Source organism: Panicum hallii, chromosome 8, assembly GCF_002211085.1.
Source record: "Panicum hallii strain FIL2 chromosome 8, PHallii_v3.1, whole genome shotgun sequence".
In the NCBI taxonomy this organism is placed as follows: domain Eukaryota; kingdom Viridiplantae; phylum Streptophyta; class Magnoliopsida; order Poales; family Poaceae; genus Panicum; species Panicum hallii.
In genome coordinates, this window is record NC_038049.1 from 15677106 (window position 1) to 15692072 (window position 14967).

The following is a 14967-nucleotide window of genomic DNA, read 5'->3' on the forward strand; positions in this document are numbered from 1 at the left end:
TGGGTCGCCATTCTTTCCTTGAAGCGCGCGGTTTCTTTTCCTGCACATAATGAACCTGTTCTGCCAGATCTGGTCGCGCTTTCTTCAATGTCTCGATGTATCTGGCCTCGGCTTCCTCCAAGCTCCGTAGCCTCTGAAACCTACGCTTTTGTGAACGGTTTAGTCCGTCCGGGCACCAACGTGGGCGATGATACCTATCCTCCTCTTCATCTTCCCTTCGTGGTGATCGAACCAGCTCTTGCTGAGTTGGCGCAGGTCCTAACCGTCCGAAAACCGATTCCCTTGCCTCTGTCTTCATAGATCCACATTCTGGGCAGTCCCTAACAGTAGGCAATCGGTTCATACCGGAATCCCAACAGTACCTGAAGAATGGGCAGTGCCAATGATCACGAGCATCCTCATGCTTCTTCAAACACTTCCCGGTGCGATGCTCATATTCCTCATCTTCAGATTCCCGCCGGAGGCGCTGCTGGTACTGATACTCATATTTCCTAAGAAGATCAGAAGAAGTCTGTCACACCCGGTTTTAAGAACAAAACCGAATGCATAACTATATGTATGCCAGGATCAAGTTCCATACATATAGTGACTTCATCAGTGAATAATCAGCAACAGTATCACGAAAAGAGAATTTAAACACTATAAAGATTATCAGAGTTATACAGCTTATCCTGGAAACGAAGACTCCAAACTTCACAGGCAATCGACCGGGGGTTCCGCAGGCCTAGAACTCAGCATCATCTTCAAAAAGACTTCAGATCACTTTCTTCTCTGAGCAGCAATTATAACAAGCTTGAGTACACTTATGGTTGGTACTCAGCAAGTGTTGGGAATTATATGACATGAAGGCCAAAATCAAGGAAAGGCTGACTGGCTTACTGCGATAAGCAATTTTAATTGGTCAAATTTTATTAGCACCTGATTACTAAGGTATAAGTTCATACCAAAACCCACTTTAAAAGAAATAGAAGAGATATAGCATAAGCATAACCACAACCATATACATGGTCCATGATAACCATAACCATAAACATGGTCCACGATTTAATTCATCTTCAAGTTCAATTATCATGTGAGGGTCCAAGCCGCTCTTAACCGTGAGCACGGCTGATATATCAGTTTTCACTCTGTAGAGGTTGTACACTTTACCCACAATTCATGTCTCCCGATTTGCCCGAGGTAGCTAGCCTCTTAAACACTTCCGAGGTGAGTGGCAAGGGATTCACTACGAGGCCTTTACAAAGATTCCCTAACTTATGATAATCCGCTGAGGTTTCAAGTCAAAGCGGTCATAACCCTCCCTAATGAGGAAATACCTTAGCCAAGGACCACATAGCCATGTGCCTCAAAAGGACCGAGCTATACCCCGTCGATGCAACCCCTCTTGCCCTTTCGGTAAGATTATCATAAACTAGAGTCTCTAATTAATTAGCCAAGACCAGAGCCATATAGTATTGTGGTTGCACTGTTTTCCTGGGTGGTTCTCCATGTTCCAATTAAAACATATAATCTTGTGATTAACATCACCAAGAGCATGAACATGGATAAAACAGGTATAACATCATCATTGTTGTCATCATGATTATATATTATTCCCCAAACCATAACCAGTTGAAGCAACTAAGCAATAGCTACCCAACAATAAAGATAAAACCCAGGTTGACAAGGAATGATCATAAAGACTAGGCATATCCTTAATTAGGATCCATCAAAATTAGGACACATGCATGCATATAAAGAAAATGTTGTATTTATTGTGATTATTAGGACAAAAGCATGATCAAGGAAACACTTGCCTTTCTTTTAGCGAATAGCTGCTCAGAGTCTTCAACTCTTGTTCTTGAAACTCTATATCTTCAAAGCTCTTGAGTCACGCTCCTTCTAACGTCACACAAGCAACGGGCTCAAAACATACGAGCAAGCAAACAAACAAGAACGACTAAGAACAGATACAACAAACAAAAGAAAGCTTTAAAAGAGCGAACTAAAGGATAAGGCTCGATGCTACGGTCACGAGAAAGAAAGAAACGCGGAAAACGGAGCTAGGGTTGAAAAGAAATAGCTATCGGAAGATTTATATTATAAAAGGATAAAAGAACGATAGGCTTTCATTTATTTTAATTTAGAAAACCAATGTAAAAGATATTCAAAAGAGAATATCCCTAATTATAATTAACTCATATCATATTTGCATTTATAAAGACGAAGTAGAACTTAGTCAAATTTTATATACAATTCTCTATGTATAAATTACACTAATTAAATAATTAATTAGAAAAGAAAACTTGTGAGAACATCTAAATGCATAACTTTATGATTCGAGTTGAACTAAACAAATTAAATTACAAACACATTTAAGTGGATATTAATCAAATTAACATTAGTTATGAAAACCGGAGAAAAGACTTAATTGGATTTTATTTCGGAAAACTAGATGAGAGGATATTATTCAAATTAAATTGATATTTAATTTTAAAAACAGGAATTACGGCACAACAACACTACTAAACGATAGCTTAGGGTTTTAGAAGACTAACGCAAAAGGAACGGATCGAAAAGGATATAAAACGCGGAAACTACGCATAAAACAGCACTGCAAGGACCTATACGAAATTAACTATAGACTTTAGGGGTTAGCAGAAAAGAAATACAAGACACAGAAAATAGTGCTTGCAAAACAGGAAAAGATTAGGGTTAGATCTGAAAAATCCCATGGTGGGGCTGGATTGAGAAGATGGAATAGATCTAGGGGGTTTTCTGCAATTTTTACAAGACACAAGAAAGAACAGGAAAATTACATCTTTCTCCAGGGACTGGATTGCAAGATCTCGAGTTCCTCCATGGCTGCTGCACGGGAGCTTGCTGCCGGACAAAATTGGAGCGATTTAGACCATGGGAGAGCACGGGAAGTGGGGGAAAAGAAAGAGGAGAGGGAGGGGGTTCGATTCCATGTCTTACCCGCAGCGGAGATGCACCGAGGCGATCGAATTTCGCGAGAGAAAACAGCAATGTCAGGTCTGTTCTGTTCATCTGTTTCTGGGCGATTCTGTGCGTGCAGCTTGCAGGGGATGACAGCGGGGCTGTAGGGCAGCGTGGTGCAGGGGGGGGGGAAGTGCAGGGCGCGCAGCGCAGCACGGGTACAGGGCGACGCCGGGGGCTAGGCGATGGCGGCGCTGGCAGCAGCAGCAGGGGCGCGAGCAGCAGGGGCCAGGGGTGACGGTGATGGTGATGCAGGGGCCATGCAGGAGGACGGGGGAAAGGGAACGGCTGCAGCTGCTGCTGCTGGCGGCGCGCAGGGGCAGGAGCGGCCTGGGCAAGGCGACGAGGAGGCCGGCAGGGGTTGGCAGTGTTGCGGCAGGAGATGCACAGAAGGGCGACGACGCTCCTGGTGGCCGGCGGCAGCACCTGTTTCGTGGATGCGCAGGAGGAGGGAGAGCAGGGGCGCGAGGAAAAGCTAGGGCCGGCTACATGGGCAGCAGGGATGCGATGCAGAGGGTAGGGTTACGTGAGAATTTACAGGGCACGCAGGAGCCGACGTAGGGGAGAAAAATTAGGGCCAGCTACTGGAGAACGGTGGTGCAAGACATGTTTAAATAAGCCTGCAGATATCATGCTGGACTCCAACTCGAACGAGGGTAAGGACACGGCGGCGCATCGGGCTGGGACTCGTTCTTGAGTCCGGATTGCTCACGGGAGACGGGATTGGACCGACCAGCGGGTCCCACAATTTAGCTAGCAACGAGAGGATAGAAGAGGTAACAGAAAGAGGAAACGAGAAGGGCCAAGTGAGTTCGTTTATGAGCCGAAACATGATCGGGTGAGTGATGAATACGAAAACGAGCTGACTGAGCTGATTGAACATGAACGAGTTATTCGAGAGCGTGGAAAAGCGAAGGAAAGGATCAGGCCGAGTCGTTGGAGCTGACGGTGATCGAACATCATTGGAAAAACACCGAAGATGAGCCGCGAGGCGTCGTTTTCGAGCATGACTTGATCAGGGAAACGGTTAGAGGATCGGGAGCTCGACGGAACTTCTTAATGATTCGGAGAGGATAAGATTAAAAGGATATACAACAAAGATACGGCTCGGTCTGACTGCGATGAAAATCAAAATAGAAATATTTTCCCAGAACATATTTTTTAAGTTTAAAATAAATCTAGAAAAGTCCAGATAAATATTTCAAACCAAGGAAAATATATCCGGAAGAATCTCAAAATTTTCCGAGGAAAACTCAGGAGGTAATTTCGGTCACGAGGAATCCAAATAAAATACTTGGAATTCATGAAAAAGAATTTTAGAGCTTTCCAAATAATAAAATAAATGGATCTAGCTCTAGGATAAATAGAATAATTGCCAGAAAAATCTTTAAAATTCTCAAAAAAAAACCTATTGATAGATGAACATATTGTAAAAGACATTCACATCCTAAAATTAAATATTTTAGGGTGTGACAAAGTCGGACGTTGATTCCTTACATACCTTACTTGCTCTTCTGTAACATATCTTTTTTCCTCCCTTTGGGGCCGATTGCTAGAGTCAGCCTCTTTATTGGTGGCCTGGTATCGCGATGCCATCCCTGCCATGTTGATGCCGAGCGCGAAGTCCAACTGCCGCCTTGCAGACCGATCATGATGTTCCACCATATTTACACCAGGAAAAGGTTGAGTGTCTACCTTCATGGCGGTCTGTCCCAAAATCAACCGGCCCTGTTCAATAGCCGATTGGATTTGCCGACGGAGCTCCTTGCAATCACTCGTGCCGTGAGTAAAGGAGTTATGCCATTTACAATATGATCTTCCTTTTAACTCTTGTGCCGTGGGAAGCTTATGTCCCTCTGAAAACTTCAACTGCTTTTCTTTTAGTAATAAGTCGAAAATTTGTTCGACTTTACTCACATCAAAGTCAAACCCTTTTGCAGGACCAGTTTGCTTCAGCCATTTACAAGGCACAGGATTTGCGCCACGAGCCCACTCAGCAACCAACACCTCCAGTTCTTCTTCCGAGTCATCGGCTTCTTCCGTGTTGGCTACCGCTACTTGACGCTTAAACTTATCTTGGTATAACTCGGGATGACGCTGCTCATAAGTCGACAGTTTCTGGACCAGATGCGCCAAAGAGGTGAACTCCAGTTGAAAAGCCAGATCTCTAATCGGCTTTAATAATCCTACTGATGTCAATTCAACAGCTTCTTTTTCTGAGATTAGTGTTGAATAACACCTGTTCTTCATCTCTCTGAAACGTCGAATAAATTCCACTACGGTTTCCCCACGCTTCTGTCGGAGCTGCGCCAGATCGGCAATTCCTGCTTCCGCGGCTTCTGAATGATACTGAATATGAAATTGCTCCTCCAGCTGCTTCCAGGTGTGGATGGAGTCCGGACCTAATGACGTGTACCATCCAAAGGCTGGTCCTGTAAGCGATTGCGAGAAGAACCTTACTCGCAATGGATCTGATACAGAAATCATACCCAACTGAGCTAAATATCGGCTCACATGCTCGATGGAGCTAGATCCTTCTGCCCCACTGAATTTGGTGAACTCGGGGAGCCGATACTTGGGTGGTAACGGGATTAAATCATAATCTCCTGGAGACGGCTTAATATAGCCGATCGCTCTCCTCTTTGGTAATATGCCGAACTGATCCCTCAGGATAGTGCTGATTTGCTCCGCTGTCTGTGACCCAGGGGCCGAGTGCATACTGTCATGACTCGGCCCGGTAGCGTAAGTTGCTAGCCACGCCTGTTTGTCCGCATCAGCACCAGAAACCCCTCCAATTGTCTTCTGTACAGGACGTACCAGATTATTACTGTCCGGTATATACGCACACACATAACCGTGTGGGATCTCCTTGGGTGGCTCGCTGAAAAACTGGTGATCCGTGGGATCACCACCATCTTTGTAAACTACATAAGCTGGAGCACCATGAGATTCTGCAGCTGCAAGTGTATAAGGCAACGGTGGTCTGGTTTGGAATGGCAATTCTCCCTTACGGCTCCCCAAGGTAGGTCCAGTTGGGGAATGTTGATGCTTCATAATCTCCTGGACCACACGCAGAGCCACACGCTCGAAAGCATTAACCAAACTTTCCGAATGTCGATGCAATGAATGAGCCACCGCATAATTCACTTCCTGACGTAGCGCTCTAGTACGATCTTCGGACGGAATAGATAAATCTACCCCATCAAGAGCACCTTCAGGTGAAAATCCCTTCCACCTGACACCATGGCTGCGAGTCCTTTCAAAAGAGCCGATGAGATCGGCTTCAAACTGAGTCTTGATTTCATCGTACTTCTGCTTATGTTCAGCAGAGAGTTCTTCCTAAGTGACCGGATCGTCCCTTGACATCCTGCCGACCACTACTGACAGAGCCAACGAAGATGACGAAGTCGATGAAGAAGATGCAAACGCCGATGACGAAATCGATGAAGACTATCCCACCGGGCGTGCCAGAATGTGTTGTCGATCGAAACCCACCGGCAAGCAACGATAGGCAACACGAGGAGCCGGGAGGCTTTCGGGACGGCTAGCGGGCCCCGGTCCCTCGGTCAACGGCCCAGCGATCTGGCGCACACCCTGGCTTGGAGTCGCTAGGCGTGCCACCTGATCTTGTACCTGATCAGGAAGGTGTGATTCGTGAAATTCCTGTAAGCACAGACACTTGTAAAGGTTAGTCCGAGCCGTGATCGGCTCATCACTCCTCCCCGGTATCGGCTGTAATGAGCCGATTGCATCAATACCGGATCGGACCTTCGGGTTAAATAACGTATGTAAATAATAATGAGATGAAACTTGCTTTATAGATATCGATCTAATCCAATCCATGATAACTAAGCCCTCACTACACGACCGGAACATCCTACACGTGATTGAGCCTAATGAATACGCAAAGCATCAAGACAAACAACCTAAACAGGGACCCTAAAAACAGCTAAAGAGCCGATTCCTAAGGAATCCTCTACCTAGGCTAGGATCCGATACTAACATACTGCCGGAACCTTCAACCCGTTTGCAAGGCCTAATCATGCACATATCGAGCTAAATCCCTAATAAATAGAAACTAGCCATAACAGATTAGATCTATCAACATAAACAAAGCAAGGTGCGACCATTGCATCCATAGTCAGGAACAATGATCGCGGAGCGCGCAAGAGCAATGAGCAGAACATGATCATGATAAAAATAAAATAACACTACTCTATGCGTGCTATGATAACTAGTGCTACTCGCCATCTACAAGGCTTCAGAACGAGCAACACATGAAGTAAACGGGTAGGAGCAATGCGCCCCCGATCACGCGGAGCGTGATCGGGGGGCCACATGGCACTTACCCGATGGAAAACCCTGGAACAGGGGAGGCGATGCGCCGTGAGTTGTTGATGAATGAATCTCCCTTTCTCGTTTATTCATGGTACATATTTATAGTCCGTAGACTTGCCCTCTTTAACTAACCCTAATCAAACACAACACGAATCCTAACTGCCTAAACCTGAGTTTACACGGCCTTACTGTTCCCAAACACTTGTACGGGAACCGATCTGTAATTGCGCCGAAACCTTCTTCTAGGCCCATCTTGCTCCTTGGCCCACTTCTGGCCCGTCCAGAATATGGCGATAACAAAATGAAATGAGACATCCTGCTGATGGGGAAGCTTGGAAAGATTTTGATGAGACTTTCAAGTCTTTTGTAGATGATCCCCGCAATTTGAGGTTAGCCATTGCTACTGATGGATTTAACCCATTTGGTCAGATGAGCAATTCATATAGCATATGGCCAGTGTTAGTGGTACCATACAATTTTCCACCCTGGATGTGCATGGACCAATCCAATTATATGCTTGCTTTACTAATTCCAGGCAAAAAATCACCAGGCAAAGATTTCCATGTGTTTATGCAGCCTTTGATAGCAGACCTGATGGAGCTTTGGAAGGGTGTAAAAACTTATGATGCAGTTGAAGGCAAAGACTTTAGCCTGCGTGCAGCGATTCTGTTTGGAATCCATGACTACCCTGCATTGGGCACCATGTCAGGCAGAACCACTAAGGGTTACTTTGCATGTGTATACTGTGATGAGAATCCATGCTCCGAATGTCTTAGAAACAAAATTGGTTTCATAAACCATAGACGTTTCCTCCCTAACGACCATGCTTGGAGGACAAACAAATCTTTCAATGGCAAGCATGAAAAAAGAGAGCAGCCAAGGAAATTTACTGCAGATGAGGTTATGGCAAGGTTGGATTCAGTTTGCTATGTTCCAGGCAAGAATCCAGATAAGCCAAAACCAAGAAAACGATGCCGTAATGTAGATGAATCAGTATGGCATCTGAAGGTTAGCTTGTATGATTTACCATACTGGTCAAAATTGAAGCTACAGCACAACCTTGATGTTATGCACATAGAGAAAAACATATGTGAAGCCATTTTGTCAACTCTGCTTAATATCCCAAATAAGACAAAGGATACCATCGCTGCTAGACTAGATTTGGAGGATAGAGGTATAAGAAAAGAGCTTCATTTGCTAGATGACAGTGGTAGTTCATCATCAAAGCCAAGAGCTTGTTACGTTCTAAAACCAAAAGACAAGAAGAAGTTAATGCAATTTGTGAGCAATGTTAAGTTTCCAGATGGCTATACCTCCAATATATCAAGATGTGTCAATATGGAGGGAGGAGGATCAATCCATGGGCTGAAAACACATGACTGTCATATAATGCTGCAGCATATTTTACCAACTGGCCTTCGTGGTTTGGTGCGCAAAGATGTATATGAAGTAATTGCTGAATTGGGTAGGTTTTTTAGACAACTTTGCTCCAAAACTATAAAGGTTGATGCACTACACCAGATGAAGGAAGATATTGTGCTTATCATTTGCAAGCTAGAGAAAATCTATCCTCCAGCATTTTTCGATGTTATGGTTCACCTAGCAGTACACTTACCTGATGAGGCACTCCTTAGGGGACCGGTGCAGTATGTTGGAGTAATGGGCTTGGCCCATTCACTCTATTGCAATTAAAAGAATTTAAAGCCCACTATTAATGCTAGGGAATCAATGCTTAATTCCGTACCGGGAATTGAGGAGGATCTCAACCGACTTAAAAGGTGGACTTCGTGTACACCGCTTGAGAAGCCGGTAAGAGGAGGACGGTGAACCACACGCGCGCGCGCGCTCGCTCGCCTCGCCGAGCCGGGCCGGGCCGTGGCCGTGGCCGTGGCCGTGACCGAGGCGAGGCGAGGCGCGGCGCGGCGCGGCCGGCCGGGCGGGCGGTGCGGTGCGGTGCGCGTGCGCGTGCGCGGCCGGACGTGACGTGACGTGACGTGACGTGCGGTGCGGTGCGGTGTGGTGCGACGTGATGTGCTGAGATGAGATGAGAACGTTTTTGCAGTAAAGAGCATTAAAACAGAGGGTTAATGTCGATACTAATGACCAGACATTGAAGGCTCTTTACGACGTCCAGGTTCGTTGAACCTGAGGCACATTAACTGCCATTCGTGACGTCCAGGTTCGTTGAATCTGAGGCACATTAAGGCACATTAACTGCCGCTCATCAAAGCCATTCATGACGTCCAGGTTCGTTGAACCTGAGTCATCTCGTGCCTATATAAGCCAGCACCCTCTCCTCTCGTCCTCACACTCATCTCAAGCATTCTCAAGGTACTCCTCTTCAGGAGACCTCTCCCTTCTCCCTCAGCTGCTTTCTGCCTTCCCCATCGCTAGCACTGCGCGCACAGGTCTAGCGAGAGCAGGGCCTCCGGAACCTCTACTCGCTGAAGGTCCTGCACGGGACGCGGGCAATTAGGTTTTTGGGGAGCGTCTTGACGCGACTGCTCGCTCCCTGAACGACTCCTTCGTCTACGCTCGTGCGCACGACTACTTCGTCTACTTCCCGGCGTAACCGCTCGTGCGAACGACTACTTCGTCTACTTCCCGGCGTAACCGTTCGTGGGACTGCACTGCGAACATCTTCCTGCAACGACATAGTTCGGCTACTTCAAGCAAGGCCAGTCGAATAGTATGTCTATTCCAGCTGGTAACGGCGCAACCGGTGCCTCCGGCACTGGTCCCGCCTTGGGGTACTTTTTAAACCTACTCTGGTTTAATTCTTTGTTCATGCTTATTAGTGAGAATAACATGAACACGTGCACATATATTGTACACACCTTATCACTCATTTATATCATGAAATTGATATTAATATTTGGAATTAAAATATACCGAAAATTGCCTAGATTTCTAACAATATTAATTCTAAGGGTGCCAAGCTCCTTGCCTCCGCGGTCTTATGAGGCTTACGAGTTTGTTTTGATTCAACACATACATGGCACTTAGAATTTTTGACAAAAGTAAACTTTGGAATTAAGCTCAAATTAGCTAAGCGCATCATACAACCAAAATTAACGTGACAAAGCCTCGAATGCCAAACATTTGTTTCATCAACGTTAATAACATTGTACGCAACTTTATTACAAACATCTGACAAAGAAAGACGGAACAAGCCTCCGCTTTCATAACCTTTTCCAACAAAAGTACCAAACTTAGACAAGATACATTTGTTGGACTCAAAGACTAATTTGAAACCATCTCTACACAGTAGAGAGCCGCTGACTAGATTCTTCTTGATGGTGGGGACATGCTGCACGTTCTTCAGCTGCACGGTCTTCCCCGAAGTAAACTTCAGATTTACCGTACCAACACCAAGAACACGCGCATGCGATCCGTTCCCCATCAGCAAGGAGGAAGTCCCGCCGGTCTGGTAAGAAGAAAACAAAGAAGCATCAGCACAAACATGAATATTAGCACCAGTGTCAACCCACCAATCGGGTGAACCAAAGACTGAAAGAACAGTAGGTAATAAATTACCGTACCCCGATGTTCCTCCAGGCTCGCTAATAACCATGTTGGCGGAGTTGTTGCCTTTGCGGTTCGGGCACTTTGCAGCAAAGTGATCCGTACTAGCGCACACATAGCAAGCTCCCGTCTTCTTTTTCTTCTTAAAAGTGGTTGTCTTCTTAGTCTTTGGTTGGTTCTGCGGTGGCTTTTTCTTGTTCTTGTGGGAGTTGTTCTTCTGAACAAGATTGGCACTTGAAGCACCAACAACTCCTTTCCCACGTATGTCCTTTGCTCTCGCCTTCTCCTCAACATCAAGAGTCCCTATGAGTCCATCTATTGTGAACTCCTGTCTCTTGTGTTTTAGAGAAGTAGCAAAGTCCCTCCAAGAAGGTGGCAGCTTAGAGATTATACCTCCGGCCACAAACTTATTGGGTAACACACATGGGGACTCTTTGCTGCAATTTTTGAGATCTTTTTGCCAGAGTATGTATTTCATGAGCCTGTTCCACTACAGAACGGTCTTCGACCATCCTGTACTCAAGGAATTGCTCCATGATATACAACTCACTCCCGGCGTCAGATACTCCATATTGAGCCTCAAGAGCATCCCACAATGCTTTGCCAGTTGGCAGCCGGATATAAGAATCCACCAGGTTATCACCGAGAACACTTATGATCAAGCCTCGAAAGAGGATATCAGCCTCATCGAACACACTCTCTTCCTCTGGAGAGAATTGTTCAGGCTTACCCTCTTTCACATGGATCACTCTCGATAGTGTTAACCATAGTATAAGCCGCTCTTGCCAACGTTTGTAATTTGAACCATCAAATGGTGGTGGTTTGATTGATGCAGCAAAGCTAGATACCGAAAGCCTATTAACAAAATTAGGTTTTTGGATTGTTAGCACTCCATTCATTTCGCACAAATCGGAATGAATTAATTCTAAGGAGGATAACAATGATGCTCCGAGAAAGAGCAAGAGACAAAGGACTGTAAAGTCTTTTGGTGATGATTTCATTGTATACCTCATAGATGATACACCCAGAACCATTGAAGAGGCATATTCATCTCCTGATGCTGACTATTGGAAGGAAGCAGTAAGGAGTGAGATGGATTCTATTATGACTAATGGAACCTGGGAGGTCGTTGAACGTCCTTATGGATGTAAACCGGTTGGATGCAAGTGGGTGTTTAAGAAAAAGCTTAGGCCAGATGGTACTATTGAAAAGTACAAGGCTAGGCTTGTGGCCAAGGGTTATACCCAAAAAGAAGGAGAAGATTTCTTTGACACTTATTCACCAGTTGCCCGATTGACCACAATTCGAGTGTTACTTTCCCTGGCAGCCTCTTATGGTCTTCTCGTTCATCAGATGGACGTTAAGACGGCTTTCCTCAATGGAGAGTTAGAAGAGGAGATCTATATGGATCAGCCGGATGGGTTTGTATCAAAGGGTCAAGAAGGAATGGTTTGTAAGTTGCTAAAATCTTTATATGGTCTCAAGCAAGCGCCTAAGCAGTGGCATGAAAAGTTTGATAGAACTTTGACCTCTGCCGGCTTTGTTGTGAACGAAGCTGACAGATGTGTGTACTATCGCTATGGTGGGGCTGAAGGAGTGATTTTGTGCTTGTATGTGGATGACATACTAATCTTTGGCACTAGCCTTAATGTGATTAAGGAAGTCAAAGAGTTTTTATCTCAAAATTTTGAGATGAAGGATCTGGGAGAAGCTGATGTTATCCTTAATATAAAACTGGTAAAAGAGATCAATGGTGGGGTGATTCTTACACAGTCTCACTATGTGGAGAAGGTGTTAAGTCGCTTTGGTTATAGCGACTATAAACCTGTCTCAACACCATATGATGCCAGTTTAATTCTTAGAAAGAACAAAAGGATAGTGCGAGATCAGCTGAGATATTCTCAGATCATTGGTTCATTAATGTATTTAGCGAGCGCTACAAGACCTGACATCTCGTTTGCTGTAAGCAAACTGAGCCGGTTTGTTTCAAACCCGGGAGATGATCATTGGAAGGCTCTTGAAAGAGTAATGCGCTATCTGAAGGGGACAATGAACTATGGAATTCACTACACCGGGTACCCAAGGGTACTAGAAGGGTATAGTGATTCAAATTGGATTTCTGATGCTGATGAGATAAAGGCCACAAGTGGATATGTGTTTACACTTGGTGGTGGAGCTGTTTCCTGGAAGTCTTGCAAGCAGACCATCTTAACAAGGTCAACTATGGAAGCAGAACTCACAGCATTAGATACCGCCACTGTTGAGGCTGAGTGGCTTCGTGAGCTCCTTATGGACTTGCCGATAGTTGAAAAACCGTTACCGGCAATCCTAATGAACTGTGACAATCAAACGGTAATTGTCAAGGTGAACAGTTCAAAGGATAACATGAAGTCATCTAGACATGTGAAAAGGCGGTTGAAATCTGTCAGAAAATTGAGAAACTCCGGAGTTATAGCCCTGGACTATGTTCAGACGGCTAAAAATCTGGCAGATCAGTTTACAAAGGGTCTTTCACGAAATGTGATAGATAATGCATCTATGGAATTGGGCTTGAGACCCACGTGAGTCGTTCTTTAGTGGAAACCTGTCCTATGTGATCGGAGATCCCGTGAATTAGGATGGTGAAACAAACTAAAGTCTGACTGTGAGAAGAGAACCTTTGTGAAAAGGGCTCATTCCGTGTATAAGGTGCATTTCTCTTCTAATCTGTATGGCAGGTTGGTCTATACCTTAATGTGTTCTAGGTGGTTTCTTTAAAAACAAATGAGTTGTTTTCTTGAAACAAAGATGTTGTCCTACAGAACGTCTGAAAGGAACACACCTATATGAGTTTGACTACTGGTCATGGTCTATGAGAACTGGGTATTCTCTAAAAACTCAAGAAGGGCCTGGAGTATGACTTATAAGCTCCAAACCGCGGGGATGCTCTTGCAGCCTAGTACCAGTGTAGGGCTCTGGTCAAACTTGTTTGCACAAAACTGGCAATTCAAGGCATAGTCCATTGCTCAGTTGTGAATAAGTGTAGCCTTTGTCCTAGATGGAAGTTCAACTTAACAGTCTCTGTCGAATACTGGTATATCAATGAGGGAATGAGGGCATTTCTAGTGCGGCTTGAATTTCTTGGTGGGGATTGTTGGAGTAATGGGCTTGGCCCATTCACTCTATTGCAATTAAAAGAATTTAAAGCCCACTATTAATGCTAGGGAATCAATGCTTAATTCCGTACCGGGAATTGAGGAGGATCTCAACCGACTTAAAAGGTGGACTTCGTGTACACCGCTTGAGAAGCCGGTAAGAGGAGGACGGTGAACCACACGCGCGCGCGCGCTCGCTCGCCTCGCCGAGCCGGGCCGGGCCGTGGCCGTGGCCGTGGCCGTGACCGAGGCGAGGCGAGGCGCGGCGCGGCGCGGCCGGCCGGGCGGGCGGTGCGGTGCGGTGCGCGTGCGCGTGCGCGGCCGGACGTGACGTGACGTGACGTGACGTGCGGTGCGGTGCGGTGCGGTGCGACGTGATGTGCTGAGATGAGATGAGAACGTTTTTGCAGTAAAGAGCATTAAAACAGAGGGTTAATGTCGATACTAATGACCAGACATTGAAGGCTCTTTACGACGTCCAGGTTCGTTGAACCTGAGGCACATTAACTGCCATTCGTGACGTCCAGGTTCGTTGAATCTGAGGCACATTAAGGCACATTAACTGCCGCTCATCAAAGCCATTCATGACGTCCAGGTTCGTTGAACCTGAGTCATCTCGTGCCTATATAAGCCAGCACCCTCTCCTCTCGTCCTCACACTCATCTCAAGCATTCTCAAGGTACTCCTCTTCAGGAGACCTCTCCCTTCTCCCTCAGCTGCTTTCTGCCTTCCCCATCGCTAGCACTGCGCGCACAGGTCTAGCGAGAGCAGGGCCTCCGGAACCTCTACTCGCTGAAGGTCCTGCACGGGACGCGGGCAATTAGGTTTTTGGGGAGCGTCTTGACGCGACTGCTCGCTCCCTGAACGACTCCTTCGTCTACGCTCGTGCGCACGACTACTTCGTCTACTTCCCGGCGTAACCGCTCGTGCGAACGACTACTTCGTCTACTTCCCGGCGTAACCGTTCGTGGGACTGCACTGCGAACATCTT

At 45.9% G+C, this 14967-nt stretch overlaps 1 long non-coding RNA gene across 1 annotated transcript; it reads right to left on the reverse strand.

Annotated features, from left to right (window-relative positions):
• Nucleotides 1-1841: 1841 nt before the first annotated feature.
• On the reverse strand, nt 1842-3459 carry LOC112903508. The gene is made up of 3 exons (XR_003230823.1): nt 2959-3459; nt 2799-2862; nt 1842-1881 (listed from the first exon to the last, which is right to left on the reverse strand). It is a non-coding gene; the product is annotated as an uncharacterized LOC112903508 (long non-coding RNA).
• Between the last annotated feature and the right edge of the window lie 11508 nt (nt 3460-14967).